Consider the following 16,292-nt stretch of genomic DNA (forward strand, 5'->3'; position numbering starts at 1 on the left):
AGCTTCTGAATCATTTATATTGGAATGATTAGTAAATTCTTTATTTGAAAAACATGGCTAATTGGGATGGGTTTGGTGTGTAAGGATTTCTTTTGAAGAAAGCTCTGTTGAAAAACAGAACCAAGAGTTCCCAGTGTGGCTCGGCAGGTTAAGAATCCAACTAGTATCCATGAGAATGTGGGTTCCATTTCTGGCCTCATTCAGTGGGTTAAGGATCCAGCATTGCTTCAAGCTTTGGTGTAGGTTGCACATTCGGCTCTGCTCCGTTGTTGCTATGGCTGTGGTATAGGCCGGCAGTTGCAGCTCTGGGAACCTAGCTTCCACCTATAGCCCAGGATCTTCCACATGCCTGAGGTGCAGCCCTAAAAAGAAAAAAAGAAAGAAAAACAAAACCACTCCCTCCCATTTGCCTCACCTCCCAGACACCAACCTGACCTTCTAAAGGTCATGTGTCAGTGTGGATGAAGGACAACAGTGAGTTTCAGTACTTAGAAATATGTATCATGTGCATCAGTCATTCACTGTGTGACTGTAGCAAAGCCTCTTTCCTCTTCTGTCGTGTGGTTCTATTATCTTAAAAGTGATCGGATTGGACTCTTCTATGCTGCATGTTAATTGATGCTCCCTCATAGAGGCTGTCTTCAACTTTGGGCTGAGAAAGACAATAGGACTTGAAGCAAGCTCAGAGGGAAGGAGGTGATCCATTAGTAATGTCTGCTCTGGGCAAAGGAACAGAAAGTGACAAAGTAAATTCCATTTGTTTGCAAATTTATGGACTTGGAGGCTCTCTGAGGACATGGATTTTTAAAAATGGTTCCTTTTGAAAACATTTATAAAGGGTTCTTCTTTTAAAAAAGAAAAAGCTTCTTCTTATAGGATAAAACAAAAGAAACAGACTGATAACTAGGTTTGCTATTGCTTTTCTGGAATCTTTTAAAAACTTCAAGTACATGTGTGTTTCTGGTACTTGACAGCAACATGCAGGGCAAGCTCTGAGGGAAAGAAAAATGTGCCTGGATTTAAAAGAAATTCAGTGTGAGATATCTGATAGGTCGAAAGTGATTTATGAAATGAGTTCTCTGTTTTGTTAGAACATAGAGTGTTGTTCCATTCAGGGGCCCTTGATATGAAACAGATGCCCAATCTATAAATCAGGCACCCTGCAGTAAGGAGATGGCATTTTTGTATAAATTATTGTGGATTCAGGAAGGAAAAGCATGGATGAACAAATTTTTATTGGCTTCTTGGCATAGAAGTTATTTTATCGGTCTTCCGTCTGGGGTGATCTTCCTCCACCCCTATTCTTCCTAGGGGATTGGTGATGAGGAAAGAGTTGAGAGTTCTTCTCTTTGACCTAACAAGTCCCTCCCCAGGTTTAACATGACCTTGTAGATAAATGCCTCTTTCCCAGCCTGTGGAGCCTGCACCACTTTGCATTCGGGTTCAGTTTCAAATGTAAATCCCAGAAAGGAAGGTGGATTAAAGTCTTCCATGGAGTTCAGAGAAGGAATATAGATGTAGTTTTCTTTTTCCCCTTTCAGGTCATTAAGTTCTTCCTTCAGTGGTCTAGTTTCTACTTTCCATTTTAAAAATGAAAATGTCATTGTTTGCATGCCTTGGCTTGGTTCTTTGAACATTTTTGACCCAGTCAGCTAATGATCATTCTCTTTGCAACTGAAAGCAGCAAGCTGGTTCATTTGTTCGTTGGTTCAGTAAAAAGTATGCCTTGAACTTCCTGACCGAGAGTAAACAATGCCTGGCCACCCAGGTTAAAGGGCAGTATACAACCTAGAACAGGGACATAGAGGTATTCAAAATGACAGAGAATTCAAATATGGGTTCTGACTTGAGAAATCCTTATTTGTTTTAGAAGATGTTAATTATTTTCTTTATTTTGATTGCACAGAGTTGGTCATATGTTCACATAGCTCAAAAATAAAAATGAGATCAAGGAGTTCCCATCGTGGCGCAGTGGTTAACGAATCCGACTAGGAACCATGAGGTTGCAGGTTCGGTCCCTGCCCTTGCTCAGTGGGTTAACGATCCGGCGTTGCCGTGAGCTGTGGTGTAGGTTGCAGACGCGGCTCGGATCCCGCGTTGCTGTGGCTCTGGTGTAGGCTAGTGGCTATAGCTCCGATTCGACCCCTAGCCTGGGAACCTCCATATGCCATGGAAGCGGCCCAAGAAATAGCAAAAAGACAAAAAAAAAAAAAAAAAGAGATCAGAAGAAGTCTTATTCTAACTCCTGATTCCACCTACCCAATTTCCACCTTCAGCCTTCTAAATGTAACCACTCTTTTTAATTTCTTGCATAGCCTTCTGGTGTTTATGTTTGTGCAGATATAAACAAATATAAGTAAATTCTTATTTACCTTCTCTTTACATAGACATTAGGAGACTCTATGTATTGTTTTGCATCCTGCCTCTTGCACTTTATAGTTGCCCTGAGATTTCCACAGGGCACAGAGAATTGCCTTCTCCTTTTTACAACTGTGTTATATTGTGTGGAAGCACCGTGGTTTATTCATCCACTCCTCTTTAGATGGACACTTGGGTATTTCCAGCCACTTGCTCATGCATGCACACAATTCTGCAATTAATAATGGGGTTTATCTGTCACTTTACTTCATGCTGGTTTAAGTACAGCAGTTAAAAAAAAGAAAGAAAGAGAATTCGCAGGAGTGAAATTGTCGAGTAAAAAAGTAAATGCATTCATAATTTTGATAGGGATTGCTGATGAGCTCCCCAAAGTGTTGTGTACCATTTTGCTCTCTTGCCAGCAATGTGTGAGAGTGCCAAATCCCACTATTTATTACAGAGCATGTGTTGTACAATTTTTGAATTGAATTTTTGCCAACCCAATAGGTGAAAAATGATATCCTTATTTAGTTTTGACTTGCATTTTTCTTATTGTAAGTGAGGTCAAACATCTTTTCAAATGGGTGAGAGCCGTTTATATTTATTTTTCTGTAACCTATCAGTATTCCTGTCATATTTCTATTGCTTGGCTGATATTTTCTTCTTCACATTTCTAGGCAGATTTACTCTTATTGGTGATCATTTATTTTAAAGATCTGACCTAAGTCCTCTTTTTTTAAAATTCTTTATTTTTTTTCTTTTGTCATTTTTTTAGGGCCACACTTGCGGCACATGGAGGTTCCCAGGCTAGAGGTCCAGTCGGAGCTGTAGCCGCTGGCCTACGCCAGAGCCACAGCAACGCCGGATCTGAGCTGCATCTGTGACCTATACCACAGCTCATGGCAATGCTGGATCCTTAACCCACTGAACGAGGCCAGGGATCGAACCTGCAACCTCATGGTTCCTAGTTGGATTTGTTTCCACTGCGCCACAAAGGAAACTCCAGAGATCTGACCTAGGTCCTCTTTATATGTGCACTCATTTAATCTTCATCTCTAGCTTGAGAGTTGGATATTATCACCTTTTTTTTTTTTTGTCTTTTTAGAGCCACACCCATAACATATGGAGGTTCCCAGGCTAGGGGTCAAATCGGAGATGTAGCTGCTGGTCTACACCACAGCCACAGCAATGCCAGATCAGAGCTGCATCTGTGATCTACACCACAGCTCACCGCAAAGCTGGATCCTTAACCCACTGAGTGGGGCCCGGGATCCAACCCACATCTTCATGGATTCTAGTTGGATTCATTACCTTTGAGCTCCAACAGGAATTCCCACCACCCTATTTTTATAATTTATTTATTTACTTATTTATTTTTAAACAAATTTTATTTATTTATTTATTTTCATTTTTGTCCTGCCCTGTGGCATATGGAGTTCCCAGGCCAGGGATCAGATCTGAGTCCCTCTTGCTGCCTATGCTGAAGCAGTGGCAATGCCAGATATTTAACCCACCGTGCCGGACCAGGGATTGAACTGTGTCCCAGCACTCCAGAGGCATCGCTGATCTTGTTGCATCATAGCTGGAACTCCCACCCTATTTTTAAAATTAGGTAACTGCAGTTCTTGCTGTGGCTTAGTGGATTAAGAATCTGACTGCAGCAGCTTGGATTGCTGTGGAGGCATGGGTTCCATCCCTGGCCAGCGCAGTGGGTTAAAGGATCCAGCATTGCCATAGCTGCAGTGTAGGTGGAAGAGGTGGCTTGGATTCAATCCCTGGCCCAGGAACTTCCATACGCTGCACAAATTTTAAAAATAAATAAATACGTAGATTAATAATAAACAAATAAAAAGTGAGATAACTGAGATTCAGAATAGTTAAGCAAGTGACTGCAGGCCACACAGCCAGTAAGAAGCAAAAGTGATGCTCAGATCCAGGTTTGTCTTACTCCAAAAGTCTCTCTCTCCTCTTAATCCTCCAGTAGTACTGTTTCTTTTAGGCAGAGACCAGAATTAACTAATTCAAACTGGCTTTCATTTTCCAAGCACGCAAGATGACAGAGGAGGGTTTTGTTGAGATCATGCTGGGTGGCATGTGGAAACCCAGCTGTGATTAGACACATGCCTTGGATAATCCACCCAGTGAATAATCCCCAGGAAGATTGATGGTATGTCCCCCACCCCCACCCCACCAGGAAAGTATTGCCACAATGCATCTGAAGCTGAGAGGAAACAGAAATGACAAGAGGCTGAAAATTACACAGGAAAAGGATCACACCAAGCCAGGCATCAAAGCATGTGTGTGGCCTCTGCAAACCGAGCACAGAAACCAGACTTTACCAAGAGAGACTTCTCTTTAGGTGCTCAGGAGGTTTTTTAATGTTGTGGCTCCTTCTGGCTCTGCTTTCTTCAAGGAGTGTTCAGGAGAACCTGAGAGATAGGTGATGTCTGAAATTCCTCATCTAGTCCTTTTTCAAGCAGCTCAGGCCAGCACCTGGGGCTCAGGCATCTTGGGAAAGATGCTTTCCCTTCCCAGCTGTCCTCTCTGTTGAAAGCTGCCTGTGCTATGATGGAGAAACAGTGCTGACCCCAAGAGACAGAAAGAGAGAAAACGGTGGTTCATTTACAGCATTTGACAAATCTGCAAGATTCAAGGGAAGCGCATTACCAACTGATTAAAACCCCGGGTTCTCCCCTCCGAGAATAAGTGTGTGAGAACATTTCATTACTTGCTGAATAATGTAATCACTGCAGTCTTCTGCCAGTTCAAAAAATACAGCCAAGATGCCCATTTTCATTCTATTTCCCAACCACATTCTAAAAGCCATCTTCCTTAAGGCAACTTCCCTCATTTTCTTTCATTCCAGTTTATTGGGACTCGATAAAATATGAATCCAGTGGATTTAAACTTAATTAAGGCTATGGTGGTTTTTTTCAGGGACATAGCAGGTGTGCACAAGGACGTGTGCTGTTGGGATTCAGGAGGTGTCTCCTGGTGTTCAGATGGATCACACACACAGGAGGGGAGAGTGAATGGACTTCATTTTTGCAAAGCATTTAATTAAAGTTTTCATTAAGATACAGAGGTCAAGCATTTCCCCTGAATGTTTGTGTTCAGAAGTGGAAAAATCAGAGATCCTGTTGTGGCTCAGTGGGTTAAGAACCCAACTAGTATCTATGAGGATGCCAGTTCCATCCTTGGCCCCCTTGTTCAATGGGTTAAGGATCCAGCCTTGCTGCAAGCTGAGGCATAGGTCGAAGATGTGCCTCGGATCTGGCGTTGCTGTGGCTGTTGTATAGGCCGGCAGCTGTTGCTCTGATTCCGCCCCTAGCTTGGGAATTTCCACATGCCACACGTGCATCCCCTGCGCCCTCCCCCCCCCCAAATAAAAGAAAAAAAAGGGGCAGAAAAATCACTGGAAATAGATTTTTAGGGTTGTTTCCAAGGTTTCAGCTTGATGTTATAGGTGAGCTGGTATAGTAAAACCAAGATCTTTGAACTGTAGCCACATCAGAGAGCAAAAGTTAGTAAACTCTTCTGCAAAGGGCATTGACTTGAAATAAATAGCCTGCTGGATATTTCTCCAGCAAAAGTGGGTTTCTTAGGGATCAGCAGAGAATTGCACTTTGGGGTCTGCAACTATGGAGAGCCGGGCATAAGACCCCTGCTCATCAAGGGAAGGTGACGGCTTTTATAGCGGGGCAAACACATTGGGAGAACTAGAGGAAACAAAGGGTCCAAGGCTTTTCATTGCCTGAGTCCTTGCCAGGAGAAAAGCCTTTCTTTGGAGGGCATGAGGGCTCCCCCTTCTGGTCTCCTGACTCCACGTAACAGATTTTTGGTTTTGTTTTTTCACAAGGGTTAGAGAGTAAATATTTCAGGGTCTCTGTCGCAACTCCTCACCTCTGCCATTGTAGTACAAAGGCAACCATAGCCAGCATATACATGAACTCTGTGTCAATAAAATTTTATTAAAAACAAATAAACAAACAAAAAATGGGCAATGAACAAAACTGGCCCAAGAGCCATACTGAGCAAAGAGGACTTTCTTCCCCTAGATGGGGAATCCACAAAATTAGAATGGGAGGCCAGTAAGGGGACCATGGAGGTGGATTTGACACCGACTTTTTATTTTCATCCTTCTTCTTCCTTTTTTTTTTTTTTCCTTCTTAGGGCCGCGCTCGGAGCATATGGAATTCCCAGGCTAGGGCTCCAATCGGAGCTACAGCTGTTGGCCTAAACCACAGCCACAGCAATGCCAGATCTGAGCCGTGTCTGTGACCTACACCACAGCTCATGGCAACTCCAGATCCTTAACCCACTGAGCAAGGCCATGGTTCCTAGTCAGATTAGTTTTAGCTGAGCCACTACAGGAACTCCTCATCCTTCTCCTTTCTCTTTCCTCCTGGCTGACCTTGGAAATTCTATGGGGGGAAGGGTAAAATTTAGCCTTGAAACTCATTCACACCTGGGTTAAATCTTGGCTCAGTCCCTTATGTAAGTGCTTGACTACTGAGATTGTGTTTGATCTTTCAAATGAGACTTGGGGTAGATAATAAAGTTACTGTGATATTTATGAACAAGTATGAATGAAGCTTCACCAATCAGAACTCAATATGTACTAAAAAAATTGTATAGTACAAAATAAGCCTAAATTGTTACTGGTTTGTCATCTTTGTCCCCTAGTTTTATGAATCATATTCTGGGGCATTCTCTCATGGTTCAGCAGGTTGGGGATCCAGCATTGTCATGACTGCGGCTCTGGTTACAGCCGTGGCTCAAGTTTGATCTGTGGCTCAGGACTTTTGCATGCCATGGGCACAGCCAAAAAAAAAAAATTAAACTCAATTTCTTCTAGACTTTCATATTTGATAAGATTGGAAGCAGAAATGTCTTTGGAAGAGAATACGTCATTGTTTTGTCTGGGAGTGACAAAAACACAGAATGACTGTGGCTCAGATGAGAGCCATGGCACCTGGGGTGGAGGCTCCTTTTCTCTGGGGTTTCCCACTTCCATGTTATTGTCCAGTGGGGTGGTTCTGGTTTGGGGCAGAGGGGAGTTAAACCATCAGAGAGGTCATGGCAGAAAGAGCCAGAGGCAGGAGGCTTTGCAAAGTCACCTGGTGACTTCCTCATGTACTCTGTCACAGGAAACTGCTTTACTGGCCTTAACCATCTCTCACCTTTGTTTCCTTATTTATCACCTGTTTCCTCCCAAAAGGATATAAGCTATGGGAGTTTGGGGACTGTTTTACTTGCCACTCTCTTTCTCCCTTACCTGATAGAATGGCTAGCCTATTATAGAGACGCATTCAATATCTTTAGAATGAATCCAGAGTAAACTTATTTAACTTTGACCCACAGAAAGGTTCCATTTTCAGGTACCTCAGAGTGCTTTGTGAGTAGTAAGTCCTCAAGACAAATGCCAGGAATGAAGGCTTGGACAGTGCACAGAAGATCTGTCAGCTTGGATGCATGCCAGAGAATAGTGGTTAACAAAGATTCCATGCTGAAGGGCATGCAAAGTGTTGTGCATGCTCTCCACCTCCCTCTAATCCAAGGTGGTAGCAGCAGCAGCAGCCATCATCTCATTTCCTTCCTTCCTTCCTTTTTTCTTTTTCTTTCTTTCTTTCTTTCTTTCTTTCTTTCTTTCTTTCTTTCTTTCTTCCTTCCTTCCTTCCTTCCTTCCTTCCTTCCTTCCTTCCTTCTTTTCTTCCTTCCTTCCTTTCTTTCTTTCTTTCTTTCCTTCCTTCCTCTTTCTTTCTCTTTCTTTCTTTCTCTCTCTCTTTCTTTCTCTTTCTTTTCTTTCTTTCTTTCTTTCTTTCTCTCTCTCTCTTTCTCTCTCCCTCTCTCTCTCTCTTTCTCTCTTTCTATCTCTCTCTTTCTTTCTTTTTCTTTCTTTCTTTCTTTCTTTCTTTCTTTCTTTCTTTCTTTCTTTCTTTCTTTCTTTCTTTCTTTCTTTCTTTCTTTCTTTCTTTCTTTCTTCCATCTTTTTAGGGCTGCACCCGTGGCATATGGAAGTTCCCAGGTTAGGGGCTGAATCAGAGCTATAGCTTCTGCCTATGCCATAGCCACAACAATGCCAGATCCAAGCCATGTCTGCAACCTACACCACAGCTCATGGCAATGCCAGATCCTTAACCCACTGAGACATGCCAGGGACTGAACCCGCGTCCTCATGGATACTAATTGGATTTGTTACTGCTCAGCTGCTGTGGGAACTCCCCATCATCTCATTTTAATGATCAAGAACTGGACTTTGGGAATGTTCAATAACTTGCTCAAGGTTATATCCCTGAAAAACGAAAAAGCTAGAACTTGGCCCAGGTGTATCAGATTTTAAGGGTCGTAATCTTAAACACTAGATTGCATTATCCAGAGGAGACTGCTGAGCTATGTGGATAGACTGAGAGTGTTTCAGGCTTCCTAGACTCATTGGAATGAGATGCTTGAGGTGCAAGAGATTCATCTTTTTAATTTTTAAAAAAATTTAAAAAATTTTTTTCTTTTTTGGCCAACTCACAGCATATGGAGTTCCAGGACCAGAGATCAAATCCGAGCTGAAGTTGCAACGTATGCTGCAGCTTCAGCAATGCCAGACACTTTAACCCACTGTGCGGGGCTGGGATTAATCCCGCATCCTGGCACTGCAGAAATGCTGTTGTACCACAGCAGGAACTCCTCATCTCATCTTTTTTAGAAAAAATATTTCTTCTTATAGTTGATTTACAATTTGTTAGCCTTAGGCGTACAACAAAGTGGTTCAGTTTATATATATATATATATATATATATATATATATATATATATATATATAAAATCTTTTTATATATATAGTCTTTTTTTTTTTTTTTTTTTGAAGCGTTAGATAAGCAGTTGCAGACAGGAGCTGAAACCAGGAATTCAGTATCTGAACCCTTTTTTTTTTTTTTTTTTTGTCTTTTTGCTATTTCTTTGGGCCACTCCCACGGCATATGGAGGTTCCCAGGCTAGGGGTCGAATCGGAGCTGTAGCCACCGGCCTACGCCAGGGCCACAGCAACTCGGGATCCGAGCCGCGTCTGCAACCTACACCACAGCTCACGGCAACGCCAGATCCTTAACCCACTGAGCAAGGGCAGGGACCGAACCCGCAACCTCATGGTTCCTAGTCGGATTCGTTAACCACTGCGCCACGACGGGAACTCCTATATATATAGTCTTTTTCTGATTATTTCCCTTAGAGATTATTACAAAATATTATATATAGTTCCCTGTGCTATAGAGTAGGTCCTTGTTAGTTATCTCTTTTAGATGGCATGTCTTTAATATGTGTGGCAAAGAGATATAAAGAAGCACTTTGAGAAGGAATCACTATACTTAGTCATTGTCCATTGATTTGACAATGAGTCTGTCTGAATGTATTCTTTTATTTCATCATGATTAGTGGTAGGCATTCAACCTAAATTCAAGGGAAAGTTAATGAAGCGAAGTCCAAAAGTTAGCAAAAGGAGAAAAATAAATCAAGTTGATAAAGAGCTAAACTGGAAGATTTTTTTCCCGAACATTTGAAGTTGCATTTTTTTAAATCAAGGGTCATATGTCTAAATTCTTATTTAATTAGGCTTTTTTTTTGATAGAATGCAGCTAAAAATCATGAGCATAATCCAGATTTTAGGAATTATAACTATACAGGTGTTCCTGTCATGGCTCAGTGGTTAACGAATCCTACTAGGAACCATGAGGTTTCGGGTTTGAGCCCTGGGCTGGCTCAGTGGGTAGGGATGAGCTGTTGTGCAAGTCGCAGATGAGGCTTGGATCTGGCGTTGCTGTGGTTCTGGCTGGCAGCTGCAGCTCCGATTAGACCCCTAGCCTGGGAACCTCCATATGCCACGGGTGCGGCCCTAGAAAAGACAAAAAAAAAAAAAAAAAAAAATTATAACTATAAAATGGCTTGGAATACATTCTTTTAAAATGCAAATCAGGGAGTTCCCTGGTGGCTCAATGGGTTAAAGATCTGGCTTGGGTTCGATCCCGGGCTGTGAACTTCTATATGCTATGGGCACAGCACTCCCCCTCGCAAAGAAATACAAATCAAAATCTTCCTGTTTAAGGCAGTGTGGTATAGCAGAAAACATCCAAGGCTTAGAAGCAGATGCATTTAATGCTGGCTTTACCAGTTTCTGCCTTAGTGGTCAATGTCTTCTTACTTCTCTGAGACTTGGTTTTCTTCTTTTACAAAGACGGGAGGTGGGGAGTTCCCATTGTGGTTCAGCGGGTTAAGAACCCGACTAGTATCCATGAGGATGTGGGTTCAATCCCTGGACTCGCTCAGTGGGTTAAGGATCTGGCATTGCCATGTGGTCACAGATGCACCTTGGATCTTACATTGCTGTGGCTGTGGTGTAGGCTGGCAGCTGCAGCTCCAGTTAGACCCCTAGCCTGGGAACTTCCATATGCCAAGGGTGTGGCCCTTAAAAAGAAAAAAATAAGGTAGGGGGAGAGGTAGGTACCAACATCTCCTTCAACTTCTTTGTCATTAAAAAAAATCAATGAAATAAAAATCCCACAGTGTCTGCCAATTACAAGTGCCCTTGAAATGCTGAATTGGGCTGTGAATTTAATATGTGGTATCTCTCCTGGGGACTTGGTGTACTCATTGATAACACCATGTCAATAAATAGGACATTTCTGGATATTAGGAACCCAGCACAATGCAAATCACTGAGCATGTTTATCACTTTTACTTGGTTAAAGTTGATTGGATTCTTTTTTAAAAACACTTTTAAAAAATAGGAATAATAGGAGTTCCCGTCGTGGCGCAGTGGTTAAGGAATCCGACTAGGAACCATGAGGTTGCGGGTTCGGTCCCTGCCCTTGCTCAGTGGGTTAACGATCCGGCGTTGCCGTGAGCTGTGGTGTAGGTTGCAGACGCGGCTCGGATCCCGCGTTGCTGTGGCTCTGGCGTAGGCCGGTGGCTACAGCTCCGATTCAACCCCTAGCCTGGGAACCTCCATATGCCGCGGGAGCGGCCCAAGAAATAGCAACAACAACAACAACAAAAGACAAAAAGACAAAAAAAAAAAAAAAAAAAAAAAAAAAAAGGAATAATATATCTATGGCAAAATGCATAAATCAGAAGCATAATGTCAGGGAAATTTAAATATGCATGCAGTCAAGTATCCCTAGCCAGGATCAAGACAGATATCCAATACCCCAAGTTACCTCATACCCCCTCCAGGTTGGTTCTTCTCCTGAGGGGAGCCAATAATCTTTTATGTTTTTTGTAACTTCGCATTTTGAAATAATCTCATCTTTACAAAAAAATTGCAAAAGTGGGACAAAGAATTCTTGCCTGTCACCCACTTTTCCCAAGTGATACCATATTTCCTAATCAGGGACAGTTATCAAAAACCGGAAATGCACATTGATGCAATACTCTTAACTATTCCACCGGCCTTACCTCGATTATTTCACTCATGTTCTTTTTCTGGCCCAGGATCCAAGCCAGGTTCACACATTGTATCCTGCTGCAATCTCTCTTTAGTCTCTACCCCAGTCTGAGACAGTTCCTCTGTCTTTCCTGACGTTTTAAGAGACTGGTCCATTATTCTGTACAATGTCCCTCAATTTAGGTCTGTGGGATGTTTCCTCATGATTAAGTTCAGATTATGTGTTTTTGGCAAGAATGCCACAGAAATGATGTGGTGCCCCTGTTAGTGCTTTCTGATGGTCGCTGCATAATAATGGCTCCTTATTAGTGAGATAATCCTCCAACACATGCTAAAGGTAGTATCTCCCACATTTCTCAACTGTAAAGTTATTTTCTCTTCTAATTTATGATTATCTTATTGGAGATATTTTGAGACCATGCAAATACCTCATTACTCATCAGACATTTACCCTCTCATTTTGGCATCCATTATTTGCCAAATGGTGGTTTTCTTTTTTTATCACTCCTTTTTTTTTTTTTTTTTTTTTTTTGCTTTTTAGGGCCGCACTTGCAGCATATGGAGTTTGCCAGGATAGGGGTCTAATTGAAGCTACAGCTGCTGGCCTACACTTCAGCCACAGCGACCTGGGACCTTAGCCTTGCCTGCAACCTACACCACAGTGCACAGCAGTGCTGGATCCTTAACCCACTGAGAGAGGCTAGGGATGAAACCCACATCCTCATGGATCCTAGTTGTGTTCATTAACCACTGAGCCACGAAGAGAACTCCCCTTCTACATTTATGAATTGAAATTCCACTGCACAGAAGAGGGTTCCCTTCTCCTCCATTTATTTCTTCACATAATTGTTTATTAATATCCGTCTATACTCATGGAGATGTATTTTATTTCAAGTGTTATAATTCATTACTATCAGTATTCATTTATTTATTTATTTTGTCTTTTTAGGGCTTCGCCTGCAGTATATGGAAGCTCCCAGACTAGGGGTCAAATCTGAACTACAGCTCTGGGCCTACACCACAGTCACAGCAACTCAGGATCTGAGCCTCGTCTGCAACCTACACCACAGCTCACCGCAACACCGGATCCTTTGCCCACTGAGTGAGGCCAGGGATCAAACCCACATCCTCATGGATACTAGTTGGGATCGTTACCACTGAACCACGATGGGAACTCCAGTGTTTATTTTTATTCTTGAATTGACCACTGGGCAGCTGAGGCCAGCGGAAGTGTCTTCATGTTGGCTTCTGTGTCCTTTAAACATGCCCTGTTATCTTTTTCAGAAGTTTCTTATTTTCTAAAACCATAAGAAGCTCCAAGCTCATCTTGTGTTTTCCTTGCCCCAGATCTGGAATTAATCATGTCTCTAAAAGTCCTGGTTCCTTTTATCAGGGAATGGCATAAAGAGAGGGATCTGGGAATTACATATGCTCATTGCCACTGAATGTCATTGTTTTCATTGCTTCATGATACACTCAGCAGAACATAATAGGGAATATATGTGTGTGTGTGTGTGTGTGTGTGTGTGTGTGTGACATATTAACACATACACACACATACATCTATTTCTCCATCTATTATATAACTGTGTATATGTATGCATATACATACACACACACACACATACACACAGACATACCCCATGGTTTCATATCCACAACTAGTGCCAACCCAACACCACATTGGATTGGCATTATTCCTATTTTTCTTAGCTGTAACTCTTTTCTCTGACAGTGAGAAACCCATATCTTATCTATAATATATTCACTAACTTACTCAATCCTTGAATACACACAGATAGCTTCAGAATTGCTAACCATAACCCTGTTTAAAATGGTTCTTTAGTGCTTCAACATATAGTGAAAATGTTCTTTTCTAAAGTTACTTTGGGAGTTCCCATCATGGCTCAGTGGTTAATGAATCCAACTAGGAACCATGAGGTTGCGGGTTTGATCCCTGGCCTCGCTCAGTGGGTTAAGGATCCTGCGTTGCCGTGAGCTGTGGTGTAGGTTGCAGACGTGGCTCCGATCCTGCATTGCTGTGGCTCTAGAGCAGGCCAGTGGCTACAGCTCCGATGAGACCCCCAACCTGGGAACCTCCACATGCTGAGGGTGCAGCCCTAAAAAGACAAAAAAATAAAATAAATAAAGTTATTTTATTTAAAAATTTTTTTATCATTATTTCCCCAATACAATTTTTTTTTCTACTGTACAGCATGGTGACTCAGTTACACATACATGTATACATTCTTTTTTCTCACATTATTATGCTCCATCATAAGTGACTAGACATAGTTCCCAGTGCTACACAGCAGGATCTCATTGATAATCCATTCCAAAAGCAATAGTATGGATTAGGAAGATGTGGTATATATAAACAATGGAATACTACTCAGCCATAAAAAAGCACTTTAAAAATTATTTTATTTTTGTCTTTTTTTTTTTTTTAGGGCCGCACCTGTGTCATATGGAGGTTCCCAGGCTAGGGGTCCAATGGAGCAGCAGCTGCCACCTACACCAGAGCCACAGCAATGCCAGATCCAAGCCAAGTCTGTGACCTACACCTCAGTTCATGGCAACACTGGATCCTTAACCCACTGAGTGAGGCCAGGGATCAAACCTGTGTCCTCATGGACCCTAGTCAGATTCGTTTCCACTGAGCCATGACGGGAACTCCTCTAAAGTTACTTTAAAAAAAAATTTCATGGAGTTCCCATTGTGGTGCAGTGGAAACGAATCTGACTAGGAACCATGAGGTTTTGGGTTCGATCCCTGCCCTCGCTCAGTGGGTTAAGGGTCTGGCATTACTTTAACCTGTGGTGTAGGTCATAGACACGGCTTGGATCTGGCATTGCTGTGGCTCTGGTGTAGGCTGGCAGCTGTAGCTCCGATTAGACCTCTAGCCTGGGAACCTCCACATACTGCAGGTGTGGCTCTAAAAAGACAAAAACACACACACACACACACACAAAATTTCACATGCCCCTCACTCCCAGCCATTCTGTTATTCAGTTGTAACATGGGTTGTTATTGTCTGTACTGTGTTTGGGTTCCACCACTTCCTGGTTGATTTGAATTATGTGTTTATTTTCAAGAATACAAAATATTAGCATGGTTGCCAGATCCAGAGCTGTATGTACTCAGTCATGTCGTTCCTTTTGTGTTTCTTCCAGCCCCTTCCCTTTTCCCCATTTTTTCTACTCTGTTCTTACTCATCTCCTGTAAAGAGTCATTTTCAATAGTTTCCTGTGTTTCTTTTATACAAGTGAGCAGACACATGTATGTTGTCTTTTATCTCCTTTGTTATGTGAAAGGGGGTAAGCTACAGATACCCTTTTTCACATTGCATTTTTCACTGAAAGCATACTCTGGAAATCATTTTACATCTGTTCGTGGAGACCGTCCTCATTCCTTTCCTTCATTGCAACACGGCACTGTGCTGAGTGAGTGCACCTGGGCTCTTCATCCTGTCTCCTGTCTGGGGGCACATAGATAGTTTCCAATATTTTGCAAGTCCAAACAGGGCTGTAAGAAATAACTTGCATCTATGTGTTTTTGTATTCTTGGAGATGGAGCGTCCATGGAAATTCCTAGACAGGGGTTTGTTGGGTCCCCGGCATAAGCTTTTTGTCAGATGTTTCCAAATTCCCTTCTACAGGGCTGGTAGCAATGGACAGTCCCACCAGTGCTGCATGAACACCTACTTCCCCGCAACCCAGTCTTGCTGACAGAATGAGTTGTCATCACTTTCAGCTTTCACAAATGGACAGGTAAGAAATAGTACTTCACTGCTGTTTTAATTAATATTTAACTTGTTATCTAATTAGAAAGGAGTTTGAACATCATTTCATAAGTTTAAGGACTGATTGTATGTGTGTATTTCTGTGTATGTGTGTGTGTTTGTATGGTCGGTTCATGTGTCTTTTCCCTTGTTTTGTTAGGTTTTTTTTTTTTTGGTCTTTCTGTCTTTTTAGGGCTGCGCCCATGGTATATGGGAGTTCCCAGGCTAGGGGTCCAATTGGAGCTGTAGCTGCCGGCCTACACCACAGCAACTCCAGATCAGAGCTGTGTCTGTGACATACAACACAGCTAACCGCAATGCCAGATCCTTAACCCACTGAGTGAGGTCAGGGATCAAACCCAAGGCCTCACGGATGCTATTTGGGTTCGCTAACTTCTGACCCATGATGGGAACTCCTGCTTCTTTTTTTTTTCTTTTTTTTTTGTTTTTTTTTTTACATTACAAAATTTTATTAACAAGTTATGTCATCTTGTTGATAAGATAATTATTTTGTTTGGGTTTTTAAAAATTTTTGTTTTTTATTAAAGTATAGTTATTTAGAATATTGTGTTAATTTCAGGTATACAGTAAATTAATTCAGTTATACACATACATATATTCATTCTTTTTCAGATTCTTTTCCCATATAGATTTGTTACAGAATATTTGTGTGCTGTACAGTAGGTCCTAGTTGATTATCTACTCTGGATATAGTAGTGTGTA

General features: G+C 42.0%; 1 long non-coding RNA gene across 1 annotated transcript in view; it reads left to right on the top strand.

The window, feature by feature from the left end:
• Positions 1–16,292, top strand: part of LOC146397374 (uncharacterized) — a 154,312-nt gene that overhangs the window by 34,671 nt on the left and 103,349 nt on the right. Inside the window, exon 2 of the long non-coding RNA XR_014823507.1 lies at positions 15,447–15,558. This is a non-coding gene — a long non-coding RNA (uncharacterized LOC146397374). The remainder of the gene's footprint in view (positions 1–15,446; positions 15,559–16,292) is intronic.

The sequence above is a fragment of the Sus scrofa genome, chromosome 13 (assembly GCF_054392235.1).
Source record: "Sus scrofa isolate SSC_HxYL_T2T_F1_AM1 chromosome 13, Sscrofa_HxYL_maternal_Yorkshire_Landrace_v2.0, whole genome shotgun sequence".
NCBI lineage: Eukaryota > Metazoa > Chordata > Mammalia > Artiodactyla > Suidae > Sus > Sus scrofa.